At 44.7% G+C, this 19,692-nt stretch overlaps 1 protein-coding gene and 1 non-coding gene across 2 annotated transcripts in view; one reads left to right on the top strand and one right to left on the bottom strand.

The window, feature by feature from the left end:
• Positions 1-19,692, bottom strand: part of NAV2 (neuron navigator 2) — a 773,799-nt gene that overhangs the window by 515,923 nt on the left and 238,184 nt on the right. The window lies entirely within an intron of this gene.
• Positions 11,837-11,972, top strand: LOC115830546. The gene has a single exon (XR_004026096.1). It is a non-coding gene; the product is annotated as a small nucleolar RNA SNORA1 (small nucleolar RNA).

Genomic DNA, 19,692 nt, shown 5'->3' with positions numbered 1-19,692 from the left:
CTTTGCAGGTGTAAAGTTAATGATCATAAGATGAGATTATCCTGGATTAGGGTGGCCCCTAAATCCAATAACAAATGTCCTCAGAAGAGAAGAGAAGGGCAGAGGACACAGCGGAGGGGGCCAGGTGAAGACAGAGGCAGAGATTGCAGTGATGCTGCCACAGCCACGAGACGCCTGGAGCCACCAGAGCTGGAAGAGGCAAGGAAGGACTTTCCTCTAGAGTCTGCCAAGAGAGCATGGCTCTGCCCCCACCTTGATTTTTATATTTCTGGCCTCCAGAACTGTGAGAGAACAAATTTCTGTTGTCTTAAGTCACCAAGTTTGTGGTAACTTGTTATGGCAGCCCCAGGAAACTAATATACTCTTCTCCCTTCAAGACTTGTAGAGAAGTGGCCGGGCGCGGTGGCTCATGCCTGTCATCCCAGCACTTTGGGAGGCCGAAGCAGGCAGATCATGAGGTCAGGAGCTCAAGACCAGCCTGGCCAACATAGTGAAACCCCATCTCTACTAAAAATACAAAAATTAGCCGGGCATGGTGGCATTCACCTGTAGTCTCAGCTACTCGGGAGGCTGAGGCAGGAAAATCGCTTGAACTCGGGAGGCGGAGGTTGTGGTGAGCTGAGGTCATGCCACTGCATTCCAGCCTGGGCAACAGAGTGAGACTCCATCTCAAAAAAAAAAAAAAAAAAAAAAAGACTTGTAGAGATGCATTCCTTGCCTCCCACCCCCACTGGGGGATTGTGTATCTTTTTCATACTTGACGTCCCTGATTTCCTGGCCAAAGCTGATTGGACTGGGGATGAACACTTAGCCCAAGCTGGGCCAATCAGAGTGTCACAGGGATTTGAGACTGGGACAACAGGACCATGGGGCCCTGGTGGGGCAGGTCGTCTAAGCTCAGAGCTGGGCAGTGTAGGATTGTGTGCAGAAAGGAAGCCATGAAGAGAGGAGCAGGACAGACGTCGGAAGCCCTGATGATTCTCTGGTTCCTAGAGGAGAAGTTTCTGCTCTTTGTTTCTAAAAGATTCCCACTCCCACTTTTCCATAACCTGGCTTGAGCAAGTTTATTTTCCTTGCAACCAAATCATCCCTAAGCTAACAACTGAGCTTTAGTGTCACTTCATCTCTGACCCCATCGCAGGGAGAGAGAGGATCCTAGTCTCTGGGCACCTCAGCTCTGTGTCCCCACCAAGATTCACTGTCACTGATAGCAATGTTTGCATGCCAGTTTTCCCCCAAACTGAGCTCTTCAACCATGGATCAATCTTGTTCTGCCTGTTCCCATTTCCCCATTATCAGATGGGGTACCATGTCTGGGACCACAATGGATAAATGAATAAAGGAAAAAATGCCACTCAGTTATGCCCACAAGAAACTTATGGTCAGCGTAGGAAGCCCAGACTGACACATATACCCAAGAGCACCATCCAAAAAGGACCAAGTAGAGGGCTGCTCTGAGTCTAGGAGGGGAGACCGGAGGGCCAGTGTGGAGGCAAGGGAAGGAGAAATTGTAGAAGTGGGGTGTGGTAGGTGATCACTGGACCAGGCAGAAGGCAGGGTGGAACAGGGAAGATGTTCCAAGTAGGGTGTAGGGGCAGTAGGGAGGAGGAAGCAGCAGCAATTGGGGTGTGTGATAGAGATAGGGCCTGACTTTGAGCAGAAGTTCACAGGCAGGAGCTCTGAAGGAAGGGATCGCTGGGCCAGTCCTGGGCTTTGGGTAACTTATCCACCTAGCTGACACCCAGCCAGACACTGTGCCCAGTGCCAGGTGTACAGAGATGACAGATAGCAGAATTCAAAGACCAGGCTGAAGCTCTTGAGAGAACAAGACTGTATCTGCTGTTCCAAGGAGGAGAAATAGTATATAAGCAAAGCTTCCGTGGAGCACTTTACAGTTTAGAAAGTGCTTTCTCATGTATTAATGATTACAAAGTCACATGGTATAGGAGAAAAAGTGATGCTGCTGCAGAAAGCCTGAGTTAAGATCTTGCCTCTACCATTTGGTGGCTACAAAACCTCCAGCTAAGAACCTCCTTGAGCTTCAATTTCTTCATCTGTAGGATAACACCAGCTAGTGTTTATTAACACCTAGTATATGCCTACTATTATAATTGCTTTTATGTGTATTAACTTATTTGATCTTCAAAAACAATACTACAAAGTAGTTACTATCGTTATCCCCATTTTGCAGGTATGGAAATTGAGGCTCAAGGAAGCTAAGAAACCCGCCCAAATCACACAAATACCCAGCAGAAGAGGTGAGATTTGAACCCAGTTACTCTGGCTCCAGAGTCCATGTTCTTAGCCACAATGCTGTACTGTAGATGATGACAGCAGCCCTTCCTCAAAAGTTTTGGAGGATCAATAAGATTAATGCACATGTAACTGGCTAGAGGTTATAGGTAAATATTGGCAACTCTTATAATTTTGTCCAGTGCACACAGTGTTGGAGCAGTTGATTGCTTTAGCAGATGCTGTTGACACCCTGTCATATTCCCTTGGCTTAGCCTGGAGGTCATCTACAGATAGTGGGCATGTCCCTCGCCTAGGGACATCCTGTCTCTGAGAGATTCTTGTGCATCAAACAGGGCAGGCCACAAATGCTGGGGTTCTCACATCCCAGGAGAAAATCACACCCAATGAGGCAGATGAGTTGGTGCATAAACACCCCAGCTTCTTTGTTCCTCCATGGGACAATTCTGAGGTAGGTCCAACATAGTCCTTCAGAGGGCCCCTGTGGGATTGAGCTCAGCTGCCCATTATAGTGACCCACCCCTTAGCACACCTTTTATTGGCTTTCTCCTTGCTGTCTCACTCCCCACTCCCTCACAGTGCTTCCTGGAATCGTTTCCCAAATAAGCTATTTGCACCTTGCACTGAAATACTTACTTCACAGTCTGTGTTGGAGGATCCAAACTAAGATACGGATGCAATTCAGTTTGGAGAGAGAGAAAAGGAAGAGATATGCCCATTGAGGCTCGAGATTTTTCTGGGCAGATACTGCCAGGAGAAGAGCATCAGCCCTCGTAGTGAAGGGAAACGTTCCCAGTAACTAGAAAAATGGATCAGCCCTCCCTCATGCTGTTTCTCAAACAGAATAGTCCCTTCACCCACATTTCACCTGACACTTCAAAAAGATTGGCCATCAAGGGATTCTGGCAGGAGCCCTGATGCCTCTGGAGTAGATTACAGAAGCATTCCTTGAAACCTTGGGACGTGAGCATAAAATAAACACAAATAAGCTCCCCTTGTCTAAATAAACCAAGGTACAGTTTGATGAGGCAGTTTTCTTTTCCTCCCTACCCCTTCCACACTTCTCTCCTCAAAGGCCGGGCTTGTTTGCTTACTTATTTAATACTAAACCCTTTGTACCTTCAAAGAACGCCTTTGTGTCTGAGATGAAGTGGAGCATTTCTGCCTGCTGGACACAATTTTCCAAATGAACCTCCACAGAGTAGCCCAGATTATTAACAATAAGACAACCTCGCAGTTTGGCCGGATGGATGAAACGAACAGGAGGTAAGAAGGAAAACATGAGAAAGGATGGATTTTCAGCAGGTTTTTCCAGCCAAACCGTTTGCAATTCTACTGGGAACGATTCTCAGTGGGAAAGAAACCAAAGAACATGGCGAGAATAAAAGCAAATTACTGGCTCAGCAGTGTGACGTCTTCCCTCGACAAGTTGGTCATGAGGAAAGAAGGACAGGACACATTGAAAAGGACCAACACTGGCCAGCATGATGGCACAGAGGGCTTTGTCACCTCCAAACGTGGGTGGCCTGGGCCACAGTCCTAGGCTGGGCTCAGAAGTGCCCCTGCCATTTCATCCATCATGGAAACTGCACAAACACTAAGAAGAGTGGCATTTGACTGGACCCTGACATTTCAAATGGAGAGAAGCTTTCAGAGAACACAGTTGGAACCAAAAATCAACACAAGGATCACCAAACGCACACACACACAGGCCATAAAAGAAAGTATTATGCAGAGCCAACTAAAGAAAAATCACAGGGGATATTTGCATTGTGAAGCATCCCATTCTCTAATGGGTCAAGTCCTTTACGTAAGAGGCAGGATAACCTACTGGTCAAAAGCTTGGTGGTAGGGTCAAACTCCCCGGGAGGGAATCTCCCTAGCTCTGCCACATATGGGCTGGGTGACCTTGAGCAAATTCCTTAATCTTTCTGTGTGTTTCCATTTCCTCATCTGCAAATGAGGGCTTATAATTTTATTAACCTCAGAGCATTGTCTGTGAGGATTAAATGAATAAATACATACATATCACCTAGAAGAAGGTCTGGCATGCCCAACACATGTTAGCTCTGATCGCTACATAACTTCAGCAGACAATAACTCATCAGCACTCCAATAGCTTCCCAGGTACAATAGGATAAAAGTTAAAAAGACAAAGCAGCATAAAAGCAGGTCAGACTGAAAAAGAATTCCCTGAAGCTAGGAGACTATCTTACTTCAAACAAAGCACAGTGACCGTCTTACCTGTGTACAGTTTCCTCGGCTCACAGACGGCTATTCGCTGTGGGTGCCACAAGTGCAGTGTGAGCTCTGAGGACCCCCTGGTACCCCCAGGTTCTCTTTGGCATGCCTGAAAGGTCTGTTGGACTGCAGATCAGAAGTGTGGCTGAGGCTGGGGCACTGCCCTTGCGGAAGAGACGGCACACCCCCTCCCCTCTCCCCGCTCCCAAAAGCCGCTCTTCCATCTGGCTGTGCCTGTCACTGTCAGGGGGCGGTGGCATCTGCCTCTGAGCTGGTCAGTGGCTGGGGCCTGGTCCCCCAGGGCAGCGGAAGGGCATGCCATTGGCATGGGTCATAACCGGAGGCCAGCTCCCCTGTGGTCTCTCTGTGCAGAGAATGCTATGTCCAGACCCACCTGCCCTTGAGAGCACGGCCCCATCCCTGTCCTTAGCTCAAGACAGGGGCCCAGGATTTTCTTTACAGAGGTGAGAAATGGCCACAGCCATTTCTCCACTCATCTCAGACAAACACATGCACCCCAGTGAAACTCGCAGTTCTGTGCAGACATTCCTCACGCATCCCCGATCCTCCCCACCTCCTTCAGCTAAAAATGCCCACTTGTTTAGACTTCCGCAGCTTGGGAATGAAGCTGGAATTAAAACAGAGACAAAGGTCCACTATCAGTAATTATTTCTGAAGTAACAAGCAACTAATTGGGACTTACTGTTATTAAAAACCTATACGGCAGGCAGTAATTAAACTGCAGCTAACAAGAATTTCTGCACCAGGCTCTGCAGCCACCACATGGCTATTCTCCTCATCCTGGGTGGAAGGGTCTGTTGTTGGAGGAAATGAATGGCTTCTTCATAGCCCTCCAAGAGATATTAGTCATATTGGAGATTTCTGCCCCAGGGAAGTCAGTAAGATGGGGCAGTGGGGCAAGACAAGGCATAAATATGAGAAGCCCAGGAACACATGGAGGTTTCTAGATTGGCTATTATCCTCTGGATGGTGACATCATGCCTCTGGAAAATGGCTGTGGGATACTGTCAAGTCAGTAGGTAAACAGCCGAATCGACTCTTTCATAAATAGATTTATTGAGCACCTCTTATGTGTTAGGAGCTCCAGGAGATGCGTTTATATACATTATTTCATTTACTCTTCCTAAAAGCCTGAGGAAGGAAGTACCACTAGGCCCTGTTTTACAGATGAGGAAACTTGGCTCAGAGAGACAAAGTCATCTATGGAAACTCACCTGGCTGCTGAGCAGAGTGAAGCCAGAGTTGGATCCAGAAGGAAGGAAAAACTTGGAGTCACATTCTTGTATGCAACACAGCAAAGGGAGGCAGTTGGTGGAGTCAGTGGGGCCAGCTAGGTGTGGCCACCTTCTAGCCTCCTGGTGAGCTTGTTTAGCTATCAAAACATTCTGTGCCTCCATTTCTGCATCTGTATAGTGGGGATAGTTACACCTACCTACTGGGTTTGCTGTAAAGATGAACAGTCTGCAGGTAAAGTATTTAGCCCAGGGCTTGCTGCATGGTAAACACTCAATAAAGTCCAGTTGTTATTCTAGGTGCTCTACAGATGCTCTCGGAAGTAGTGCTATCATTTGCTGAAACTCATTGTCTGAGCATGGCAGAGGTTTTATAATAATGAAAGCTGTGGAAGTCTCAGCAAACAGTGTCTGTCTGCCTGTGTCCCTTGGGAAGGAGGCAGACAAACCCAGCGAGCTGGTTCTGCTCTGAGGCCACTGCCCTGATGTCCGGGGCAGTGGGAGGCTGGCCAAGCTCCCAGACAGCCTGTCTCGGGCCTGGAGCACAGAGCCGTTGCCTCACCAGCTTGTAATGAACTGCGTCTCCATCCTGATTAGGGGAACAATCCTCACACAGAGAGACTCAGGGGAAGGAAATGACAACGTTGTGGGGACAGGGTATAACCTCACCTCCCAAGGAGGAGCTGGCTTCTGGGGAGCCGGTGAATTGAAGGTCACAGCCCAAGATGGTGCCCATCCCCAGGGACGAGGCTGAGCAGATTCCACTGGGGCAAGTCTAGGATTTAAGAAATGTGCTAGGCCCAGCCAGGCCTCTGTATGCAAGCCTAGAAGGTAGCAGCTCATAGGCTCTGGTTTGCCAAAAAGGGCACACAAGGAAACCAACCTTCCCTGGGCACCTACCCCATATCATTCGCCATGCCAGCCTTATGATATCAACATTGTCCTGTAAAATAGAATTTTAGAGCATTGTCTTTTCCAAAACCGTGGGTTGCAGCCCATTACTGGGTTATGAAAACAATTTAGTGGGTGACTAACACCATTTTTAAAATAACGTGATTGAAAAAATAAAAAGAAAATTTCAGAGTGCATTGCACGTGGTACAGATGAGTATTGTTTTAGGAATCTTTTATTTATTTAGTGTAAGTGTGTTTGGGAGCAGAATTGTGATATAAAATATATTTTTTACTGAGAATTATGGTCAAAACTTCTCAAAAGAATGCAGGCTCTGGCCAGGCACAGTGGCTTATGCCTGTAATCCCAGCACTTTGGGAGACCAAGGCAGGGGGATTGCTTAAGTCCAGATGTTTGAGACCAGCCTGGGCAACATAGTGAAACCCCATCACTACAAAAAAAATTTTTTTTTTAATTAGCCATCATGGTGGTGTGTGTCCATGGTCCCAGCTACTTGGGAGGCTCTAAGGTGGGAGAATCACTTGAGCTTGGGTGGCTGAGGCTACAGTGAGTCATGATCGTGCCATTTCACTCCAGCCTGGGCAACAGAGTAAGATCCTGTCTCAAAAAATAAAAATAAAAAAAGAATGCAGGCTCTGAAATTAGACTGACTGGAGAACCTTGATCAAGTTGTAAAACCCCTCTGTGTCTCAGTTTCCTCATCTATAAAATGGGGATAATAATAGAACATTTCATAGTGTTGTTGCATGAGGTAAATGAGTTAATATTATAAAGTGCTTAAAGTGGTGTAGCAGACACTGCTAGCATTCATCAATTTCCCCTCAGCCAACCTCAAAGCCCCATACAGATAGTTCAGTTCCTTGTATGTGCCAATGCCTTCCTGAGTCTTTCTCCTGAGGATGCTCCCTGGTCATGGTTATATGCTTAGCCCAAGCACAGGGCAGGTCAAATGTGTGGTGGAATGAATGCCCCAGGAGTGACCCTCCACCAATGAGGACTGGAAGATGGTGGATAAACACAGCAGTGAAGATTCTGAGGTGCGTTTCTCAGTCTCTAAGAGGGTGCCCAGTGGGACTGAGTCCCCATTGCCCACCAAAACGACTCCTCCCCATCTCACTTTCCTGCTCTCTCACATTGCTTCCTGGGATCCCCTCCCATATAAACTTGCACCTAAGTCCTTGTCTTGGTGTCTAATCTTAGTTTTGATGAACTTAAGCAGATTCTGACACAAAATAAGTGCTTGATAGATGTTAGTTATTACGAATCATGTTCATCTTGAGAGAGGATCTGTGCAAGTGCTTTATGTGCAGTATTTCATTTAATCCTCACACCAAGTCCATAAAGTAGGAACTATGATTGTCCCCATTTTTCAGATAAGAAAACTGAGGCTTAAAAAAGTCAGCCGGGCGCGGTGGCTCACGCTTGTAATCCCAGCACTTTGGGAGGCCAAGGCGGGTGGATCACAAGGTCAGGAGATCAAGACCAGGTTAAACCCCGTCTCTACTAAAAATACAAAAAATTAGCCGGGCGCGGTGGCGGGCGCCTGTAGTCCCAGCTAATCGGAGAGGCTGAGGCAGGAGAATGGCGTGAACCCGGGAGGCGGAGCTTGCAGTGAGCCGAGATTGCGCCACTGCACTCCAGCCTGGGCGACAGAGCAAGACTCCGTCTCAAAAAAAAAAAGAAAAGTTAAGCAAAGTTAAGCACGCTGCTCAGGTTTACATGGCTAGAAAGGAAAGAGCTCCACCCTGAACCCAGGAGTGTTACCAATGCCCCTGTTCTCCACCTCTCCTCTCTATTTAATCTATACAATCACTGTGCCAGCTAGCTACTGTTGTCACTCCCATTTTACAGATATGGAGATGGAAAGCCCAGAGAAATTATTTGCACTCAATTCCCCCAGTATTCACTATCATGCTGGGGCTGACAACTTGTATCCTGACTCGTTACTGTGCTTTCCATGACAGCAGCAGCAGCCTGCTTCCATGTGCCCTGGAAAGAGAAGACAGAGGAGAAATCCCTTCTTTAAAAAAAAAAAAAGTCCCCGAACTAGAAACCAGCCAGCTACCATCAAACCTTGCAGCACAGGAGAAAGGTAGGATGCGGTTGAAAAGAGACACAATTTTCAAAGACTTAGTGAAACTTACAGAAACTTAATGACACAGACAGATAGAAATCCGTTCTAGTGCTTGTGCCTCAACTCCTCAACCTGGTAAATGGGCTGATGGCCTGGTATGAAGTCCCTCTACTCATTGCTGGCCTTCACTTTCAGCTCCTCTTCCTTATCTCAAACAGCCCCACCATTCCACCAAGGTACCTTGAGCTCCTGTACCTTTGGTCTGAGTTCCATCTGCATGAAACTCACTGTGATGTTTCCCTGGAAACCTGCTGTGTGCCACACACAGTGCTAACCTCTCAGTGCCCCAACTTCCTCATCTATTAAATTGAGATAATCCTAATATCTTCTTCATGAGTTGTTGTGAGGATTAATTGAGCTAATTGTGCAAATCCCATAGCTGGCAAAGGACCTATATCTAGCATATATAAAGAATACCCAGAACTCCACATTAAAAAACAAACAATCCAACCAGAAGATGGGTAAATGACATGTAGAGACATTTTACTGAAAAGAATATACAGATGGCAAATAAGCAGTGAAAAAATGTTCAACATCACCAGCTATTAGGGAGATGGAAAGTCAGACCATGATAAGGTGTCACTACATACCTTTTAGAACAGATAAAATTAAAATAGTGGCAACACCAAATTCCAGCAAAGATGTAGAGACACTGAATCACTCATACATTGCTGGTGGGAATGTAAAATGGTACAGCCACTCTCAGAAAGAGTTTGACTTCCTTCTTAAAACACTAAATATATACTAACCATGTAACTCAACAATGGCACCCCCAAGCATTTATCCCAGTGAGATGAAGACTTATATTCAAAATAAAAATCTATACACAAATATTTATAGCTGCTTTATACGTCAAAGCCAAAAACTGGAAACAACCCAGATACTTTTCCTGGTTAAACCATGGTCTGTCAGTCAGTCATGTATCAGTGGTATATCAGTGTATATCAGTGGTATATTGGTGGCATATCCACGGAACAGAACTCACCAGGAACAGAGGAATGAACTATAGACAGACAACCTGAATGGATCTCAAAGGCGTTATGCTGAGTGGGAAAAAAAAAAGCCAATCTTAAAAGGTCACATATTTTGCCCTTCCACTTAGATAACATTGTTGAAATGACAACATTTTGCAGATAGAAAACATACTAATAGTTGGTTGCCAGGGGCTGGGGGTGGCGGAAGGGAGAGGGGTGGGTATGACTCTGAGGGGGCTGCACAAGGGAGATCTTTGTGGACATGGGAGAGTTCTGTATCTTGATTGTGGTGGTGATTGTGTAAGATTCTCACAATTTTACACAAGTGAGAAAAGGACACAGAACAATACTCACACAGTCAATTGCCTGGTTCTGAAACTGTACAATAATTATGCAACGTGTAATCATTGGAGAAAACCAGGTGAAAGGGACCTCTCAGTTCTATCTTTACATGGGATCTCTCAGTACCATCTTTGCAACTTCCTGCAAATCTATCATTGTTTCAAAATTTTTAAAAATGTTTTAAATGAGCTACTTGTAAAAAGCTTAGAGCAGTGCCTAAATGAGCACTTAGTCAATATCATCTCTCATTACTATTATTTTATTTTCATTATTACTTCATACAAGTCATCTTAGTTAATGCTAACAATAAACTTGTCACAAGTTTTTTAAAAATCCTTATTTTACAGGTGGGAATAGTGAAACTCAGACATATTAGATAACTTGTCTAAGTTTGCATACCCAGAGAGACCTAGGAATTAAAAAGGCCAAGTTCATAGACTTCCCCCAAACATTAAACTATGAAGACCAGTAAGATAAAAATCTTTGCCCACATCAAGCTTTATAACATAGTGGGGGCAATGACAAAAATATAATTCAAATTCAAGTGGAATGTCACATACTGTATAAGTTCTATGGGAGGACAGGAAATGGAGGAATAAAAAATTCTGAGGTGATCTAGGAAGGCTTCCTAGAAGAGGTGGCATTTGGAATTGTTTTGAGGATTGAGTAGGAGCTTAGTAGGTGTGGAAGAAGGCAGTGATGCAGGAAAGGGTATTCCAGGCAGAGAGAACCTGATCATTAAGCGGCGGGAGTGCTTAAACAACAGTGACAAGCCCAAGGTGGCTGAAGCAGCCGGTATGTGACCAGAGGAAGATGCAGATGAAGGACAAGCAGAGGATAGTCAATGAAGATAGGCACTGAATGAGCAACAAATCAATATTGAATCAATCAAAGGGACGAATATGAGCACCTCTATGTGGCCTGCTTCAAGCTAGATTCAATGATTATCCAAACATATGTGGACGCTGGCCATGCAGATGTTATTCTGGGAGGGAAGATCAATAAGTGTGATGGGGTCAGGACTTAACTGTGGATTGGGCTTGTATCCTTAGCTTTTGCTCATTGTGGCCTCCATAGCCTGCCTTGGAAGCTGAATGGCCAATGTCTAAAGTGCATGTGCAATTATGACAGCATACACAACAAGCAGCCAGCCATCTGTATATGCTGAAAAGCCAGGCAGAACTCTGCTGTGGGTCTTGAGGTTCCAGGAAGCAAAGAGATCTTCCATTTCAGGACCTCAAGATGAAGTGTCTCAGGGTCCTCCCAAGGCTCAGCCCTAGCAGATCCTGAAGGCAAACCCCTACTTTTTGTGGGTTATAGGGTCCCACAATGGTTGTTCTGGACTTTGGAATTTTATCTTTCAAGTCCTGATCCCTATCACACTTACACTAATTGATCTTTCCCCCTAGACAATAACATCCGCATGGTCAGGATCTAATCTGTTTGGGTCATCATTGAATCCAGCTTGAAGCAGTTCACATAGAGGTGCCCATATTCAGATCCCTTTGATAGATCCAATATTGATTTGTTGGTCATCTGCTATTCTCAGATTAGAGGTGAGGAAATAAGACAGTTCCTAAGTAGAGAAGAGACAACCATGGCACACAGCACACAGGGCAGTGACAGCGCCTGACCATCTAGAGAAAAAAGAATGAGAAACTCTCCTGGACTGTGACAAATGAAGGCAGTCACATCTGCATAGCTTATCCTAAGAACTGTGAAGGTGATGCCCCATTCTCAAGGAGAATAGGCACTGTCGATCATGCCATCCAGAGATTGTTAATGGGGCTACATGGAGAAACAAGCTGTGTTTCCATTCACAGCAAACACATCACAGTGGTGACAATGAGACCTGTAACATTTCTGCTAAAGTCACGAGTGAAAATGGGATGCAACACAACTTCAACATTAGAAAAATATTAAAGAATAATGCATTTTTGCTCATTAGCCAAAATAGCAATATGCTTTCTACAGTTCAACTGCTAGGGCCCTAAAGTGAATTATTTGAAGAACTAGACCCTAAAGATTCTGGGTAGGAAATTTTTAAAGTATTTCATCAGTATGTCTGTATTGAAGTGGAGATAAAAGAAGCCCAACTAAGATGGACAGAATGACTGTGGATTCAGCATGAATCTCTAGAAAGGCCTATCTTGAAGATAAAACTTGACTCAAGATTTGGAGGAACTAAGATGACCCTGATGGGCAGTGGAACGAATCACAACATGTAAAATTCCTTAAATGAAAATGTATTGACTTAAAGAAAAAACCATAATGGTGGTATTTGGTTGTTTGTGAGCTTTTGCAGTCAGGATTGTTGCTCAAATACCTTCCTCACTTCTCCATATCTGCCTTGGTTTGCCTTTACCACACTGTCCCCCAGGGCCTGCTCAGTTGATGCTTTTGGAAAATGGATTTTGAGCTGTAAAAGACAGCTTTTCCAGATACAAACTCAAGCTTCTGAAGCAAGAATTGGATTAAAAAGAGCAACTGAAAAAGACCTCAGAGATCCTCTGGGACAATTGCTTTTAATCTGGGTTTCCTGGAGCTTAAAGGTTCTGCAGAGTTGCCTGGGGTGCGGGGAGCTGGGAGGCAGTCCTGGGTAAGGGGGATGCTAAAGCGACAAGGCTCAGGGTCTCCACCTTCCAGCCAGAAGAGCTCAATGTGACCTTTTTCACCCACTGAGTTTCCAAATCTGTTAGGAGAGAGATTCCAAGGTTTAAGGTTTAAAACCTACTAAGCTAGTCTAACACCATCATCATATCATAATTTTAAAAATAGCTGATTGTGAGTGTTTAGTGCGTGCCAGGAACCGTTATAAATGCTTTACATGCATTACCTCATCTAATCCTCGCAGCAGCTCTAAAAGGTAGCTACTATTATTATCTCAGTTTTACAGAGGAGAAAACATCGGCACAGTGGTTAAGTACTTTGACCAATGCTCGCAGATCACAGGTGAGGAAGCCTAGCCTGGGACCCACACAGCCGGTTCCTGAGCCTACACAATTCACCACTACACAAGACTGAGGAAGTTGAGGCACAGAGAGAGGCAGAAACTTGCCCCAGGCCCCATGGTGAGCTCAGGGCTGAGCCTAGGCTGGAATCCCGCCTCCTGAGCCCTCTTGCGTGCTTCTTCCTCCTGACATTCCCCTTCCCTCTCTCCTTCTTTACCCTACAGTGTGCCTTCTCGAACCAACTTACAGGTGGCTTTAAATAGACCATCCCTTGGTTACCAAGCATCTGTGCTTCCACGCTGGGAGCAGCTGAAGGAGATGGAGCTGTGATGGCTGATCAGCTTCTGGGCCCCTGTTCTGAAAGGGGCTGTGGCTCTCTCTTGGCTGCAGCCTCACTTCCCACCTGCTGCTCTAGATGTAGAGGCCCTTCACCATTTGCACGCTGACTATCCAGGCTCACCTACACATGCTGTTGCTATTGTGGATATGGATATGCCCTGTTCCTTTGACCATGCCATTCCCACTGCTGGGAATCCCTTTCCCGCTTTGTCAGCCTGGCATACTCCTCCTCAAATGTCCTTTTTCCAGGGCCCTGACCTTCCTGACCTCCCTTCCAAGGCAGAATCAATCACACCTTCCCCAGCACTCTCCACATCACAGCACAGATTACTCTGTATTCTAACCACTGATTGAATTTATTTCCTTGATTAAAAATCATGCAGGTGGTCCCATTTTTCCTTTGGTAAATTCAGGATAGCTCCTACAATCTGACTCTGGTTCAGTTGGGAGGTTTTTTTTGTTCAGTTGGTTGGTTGTTTGGTTAGTTTTTTGTTTGTCTTTTTGTCTTCCTAAAATTCTGTCATTAAATTGATAAACTGTTTTGTAACCTATCATCTTAGGATACAAGAAATATAGGACTTCTCTGTCTCCCTCTAGACTGTGAGCTCACCTGGGTTGAGGGCTGTGATTCAATGTCTCTGGATCCCCAGCAGCCAGCACAGAGGAGGCACAGAGGAAGCACCAAGTATGGTGAGTCGTGGTGCTCAGGGGCTGGAAGGTGCCCTCTGTGCCCAGATCTCCATGGGAGGCATCCCAGAGGCCTAGGAGAACCCCAGCCATCTACCTATTGCCCATTGAGTTCATGAAACTACCTTATGATATACGGAAAGAAACATGGGCAAGGAAAGCAGGCTTCTTTTTCCCCCTCTAACCTGGCACAAATGAGGTTGACCAAGCCCAGCAAGATTCCAAACCACATCACACCCCATGCTCTGACTCCTTTCTTTTTTCTTAGAGATAGCTACAATCGTTGGCTTTTTCCTAGCAGTTAGCTCTCTTAAATTCTCTATTTCTAAGAGAATTTTCCGGCAGACCTTCCACCCATTTTCTATCCTTTTTCATTCTGCCTCCAGGGACCTTCTAGGCCCTCCAACCTATGTCTCCAATGGTGGTTGTGTACCACTTCTCTTTGAACCTCAGCCCTATACATATGAGGATCTTAGACTTGATAGGGTCTAGCAGATTACACAGGACTTTGTTTATCATTTTCCTTTTCTCTGCCTATGGCAGACATTACTAATCAATCACAGCATGCTTGCCTTCAGAATTCATCTCCGGGAAGCCATTTCCAAGCGGGTTGGCTCACGAGCTGGGTCATTTTTTCAGCTGTGGGCCTAGATGCCCTCTAAGGGAACCTCTAATCGAGATCCTTGGGTAAAACACCCATACACCAGATTGTTTTGGATACTCCCAAATTTATATAATTTTAAATTTCTCTTTAATAAAAGCAAATTGTAAAATGGATGAGTAACTAATTCAGGATTTTGTGGGAGCGGGAGGAGGAACGTTGGACTAACCAGTGGACTCTGGGCTCAACAGATGTACTTTTGAAGTGGCCCGAAATAGTTGACCAGGAATTTGGCTTTTCTGTCAGGTGACCCAAGTCAGGGAAGAAAGGAATAGAACTGGTGGGATAATCATTCATTCATTTCTTTCACAAACATTTACTGAGCACCTATTACATGCTAGACACTGATCAAAGGGCAAGAGATTTGCAGACGAAGATAGTGACAGCCCTCATGGTTGACCAGGTACTAGACCCAATGGCACTCTATTTGCATATCACATTTAATTTTTTATGGCCTCAGTTTTGGCACATTTCTCTTACTAGAAATAATTGGCCTCCATAATCTACATTCTCTCTTTCTTAGTACAGTGGAACCTTAAGATGGAACAAGGCTGGATTCCTGAATCATTGGGTGGAGAAGAGCTATCCACTGATTAGAAATGTTAGCTTTGGACTAAAATGCGGATGAGAACTAAATTTCTATTGTGTTTGTGCCTTTATACATTGTGGTACCTTCTTGTTACAGAAGCTTGTGTTATCCTAATTAACACATTTTCTGTGTGCAGTCAGTCTCATTGTGACTTTGGTCTGGAAATGTCTTTGTAGCTCCACTGCTTACATTCAGAAGAGTTGTTGGGATTGGGTACCCAAAGGAAATATTCATCAGCCATGAATTCACCCTTGAAGTCAGATGCTTTCATCCCAGACCGTAAGAGTTTTCTATGAGGACGAAAAAGCCCTGATGAAATGAACTTTCAATCTTTTAGAGAAAAATGTGGAGCCGGGAGCCAAGGTGGCCGAATAGGAACAGCTCCAGTCTACAGCTCCCAGCATGAGCGACGCAGAAGATGGGTGATTTCTGCATCTACAACTGAGTTACCAGGTTCATCTCACTGGGGAGTGTCAGACACTGGGTACAGGACAGTGGGTGCAGCTCACCGAGCGTGAGCTGAAGCAGGGCAAGGCATCGCCTCACCTGGAAAGTGCAAGGGGTCAGGGAATTCCCTTTCCTAGTCAAAGAAAGGGGTGACAGACAGCACCTGGAAAATCAGGTCACTCCCACCCTAATACTGGGCTTTTCCAATGGTCTTAGCAAACAGCACAGCAGGAGATTATATCCCGCGCCTGGCTCAGAGGGTCCTATGCCCACAAAGCCTTGCTCATTGCTAGCACAGCAGTCTGAGATCAAGCTGCAAGGCAGCAGCAAGGCTGGGGGAGGGGTGCCTGCCATTGCTGAGGCTTGAGTAGGTAAACAAAGTGGCCGGGAAGCTCAAACTGGGTGGAGCCCACCTCAGCTCAAGGAGGCCTGCCTGCCTCTGTAGACTCCACCTCTGGGGGCAGGGCATAGCCAAACGAAAGGTAGCAGAAACCTCTGCAGACTTAAATGTCCCTGACTGAAAGCTTTGAAGAGAGTAGTGGTTCTCCCAGCACGCAGCTGGAGATCTGAGAACAGACAGACTGCCTCCTCAACTGGGTCCCTGACCCCTGAGTAGCCTAACTGGGAGGCACCCCCCAGTAGGGGCAGACTGACACCTTACACGGCTGGGTACTCCTCTGAGACAAAACTTCCAGAGGAACGATCAGGCGACAACATTTGCTGTTCACCAACGTCCGCTGTTCTGCAGCCTCTGCTGCTGATACCCAGGCAAACAGGGTCTGGAGTGGACCTCCAGCAAACTCCAACAGACCTGCAGCTGAGGGTCCTGACTGGTAGAAGGAAAACTAACAAACAGAAAGGACATCCACACCAAAAACCCATCTGTACATCACCATCATCAAAGACCAAAGGTAGATAAAACCACAGAGATGGGGAAAAAACAGAGCAGAAAAACTGGAAACTCTAAAAATCAGAGCACCTCTCCTCCTCCAAAGGAACACAACTCCTCACCAGCAACGGAACAAAGCTGGACAGAGAATGACTTTGATGAGTTGAGAGAAGAAGGCTTCTGATGATCAAACTACTCTGAGCTAAAGAAGGAAGTTCGAACCCATGGCAAAGAAGTTAAAAACCTTGAAAAAAATTAGACAAATGGCTAACTAGAATAACCAATGCAGAAAAGTCCTTAAAGGACCTCATGGAGCTGAAAACCATGGCACGAGAACTACGTGACAAATGCACAAGCCTCAGTTGCCGATTCGATCAACTGTAAGAAAGGGTATCAGTGATGAAAGATCAAATGAATGAAATGAAGCGAGAAGAGAAGTTTAGAGAAAAAAGAATAAAAAGAAACAAATAAAGCCTCCAAGAAATATGGACTATGTGAAAACACCAAATCTACGTCTGATTGGTGTACGTGAATATGATGGGGAGAATGGAATCAAGTTGGAAAACACTCTGCAGGATATTATCCAGGAGAACTTCCTCAACCTAGCAAGGCAGGCCAACATTCAAATTCAGGAAATACAGAGAATGCCACAGAGATACTCCTCGAGAAGAACAACTCTGAGACACATAATTGTCAGATTCACCAAAGTTGAAATGAAGGAAAAAATGTTAAGGGCAGCCAGAGAGAAAGGTCAGGTTACCCACAAAGGGAAGCCCATCAGACTAACAGTGGATCTCTCAGTAGAAACTCTACAAGCTAGAAGAGAGTGGGGGCCAATATTCAACATTCTTAAAGAAAAGAGTTTTCAACCCAGAATTTCATATCCAGCCAAACTAAGCTTCATAAGTGAAGGAGAAATAAAATCCTTGACAGACAAGAAAATGCAGAGAGATTTTGTCACCACCAAGCTTGCCCTAAAAGAGCCCCTGAAGGAAGCACTAAACATGGAAAGGAACAACCGGTACCAGCCACTGCAAAAACATGCCAAATTGTAAAGACCATCAAGGCTAGGAAGAAATTGCATCAACTAACGAGCAAAATAACCAGCTAACATCATAATGACAGGATCAAATTCATATATAACAATATTAACCTTAAATGTAAATGGGCTAAATGCTCCAATTAAAAGACACAGACTGGCAAATTGGATAAAGAGTCAAGACCCATCAGTGTGCTGTATTCAGCAAACCCACCTCATGTGCAGAGACACACATAGGCTTAAAATAAAGGGATGGAGGAAGATCTACCAAGCAAATGGAAAACAAAAAAAGGCAGAGGTTGCAATCCTAGTCTCTGAAAAAACAGACTTTAAACCAACAAAGATCCAAAGAGACAAAGAAGGCCATTACATAATGCTAAAGGGATCAATTCAACAAGAAGAGCTAACTATCCTAAATATATATGCACCCAATACAGGAGCACCCAGATTCATGAAGCAAGTCCTTAGAGACCTACAAGGAGACTTAGACTCCCACACAATAATAATGGGAGACTTTAACACCCCTCACTGTCAACATTAGACAGATCAATGAGACAGAAAGTTAACAAGGATACCCAGGAATTGAACTCAGCTCTGCACCAAGTGGACCTAATAGACATCTACAAAACTCTCCACCCCAAATCAACAGAATATACATTCTTTTCAGCACCACACCTATTCCAAAATTGACCACATAGTTGGAAGTAAAGCACTCCTCAGCAAGTGTAAAAGAACAGAAATTATAACAAACTGTCTCTCAGACCACAGTGCAATCAAACTAGAACTCAGCATTAAGAAACTCACTCAAAACCACTTAACTACATGGAAACTGAACAACCTGCTCCTGAATGACTACTGGGTACATAACGAAATGAATGCAGAAATAAAGATGTTCTTTGAAACCAACAAGAACAAAGACGCAACATACCAAAATCTCTGGGACACATTCAAAGCAGTGTGTTGAGGGAAATTTATAGCACTAAATGCCCACAAGAGAAAGCAGGAAAGATCTAAAATTGACACCCTAACATCACAATTAAAAGAACTAGAGAAGCAAGAGCAAACACATTCAAAAGCTAGCAGAAGGCAAGAAATAACTAAGATCAAAGCAGAACTGAAGGAAATACAGACACAAAAAACCCTTCAAAAAATCAGTGAATCCAGGAGGTGGTTTTTTGCAAAGATCAACAAAATTGATAGACCGATAGCAAGACTAATAAAGAAGAAAAGAGAGAAGAATCAAATAGGTGCAATAAAAAATGATAAAGGGAATATCGCCACTGATCCCACAGGAATACAAACTACCATCAGAGAATACCTATCTGCAAATAAACTAGAAAATCTGGAAGTAATGGATAAACACCTCTATGCAAATAAACTCAAAAATCTGGAAGAAATGGATAAATTCATTGACACATACACTCTCCCAAGACTAAACCAGGAAGAAGTTGAATCTCTGAATAGACCAATAACAGGCTATGAAATTGAGGAAATAATTACTAACTTACCAACAAAAAAAAAGTCCAGGACCAGACAGATTCACAGCCGAATTCTACCAGAGGTATAAGGAGGAGCTGGTACCATTCCTTCTAAACTATTCCAATCAATAGAAAAAGAGGGAATCCTCCCTAACTCATTTTATGAGGCCAGCATCATCCTGATACCAAAGCCTGGCAGAGACACAACAAAAAAAGAGAATTTTAGACCAATATCCCTGATGAACATCAATGCAAAAATCCTCAGTAAAATACTGGCAAACCAAATCCAGCAGCACATCAAAAAGCTTATCCACCATGATCAAGTGGGCTTCATCCCTGGGATGCAAGGCTGGTTCAACATACACAAATCAATAAACGTAATCCAGCATATAAACAGAACCAACGACAAAAAGCACATGATTATCTCAATAGATGCAGAAAAGGCCTTTGACAAAATTCAACAGCCCTTCATGCTAAAACCTCTCAATAAATTAGGTATTGAT

Source organism: Nomascus leucogenys, chromosome 15 (genome assembly GCF_006542625.1).
Source record: "Nomascus leucogenys isolate Asia chromosome 15, Asia_NLE_v1, whole genome shotgun sequence".
Lineage (NCBI taxonomy): Eukaryota > Metazoa > Chordata > Mammalia > Primates > Hylobatidae > Nomascus > Nomascus leucogenys.
The sequence above is the reverse complement of the archived record's forward strand: the minus strand, read 5'-3'. Positions and strand labels throughout refer to the sequence as shown.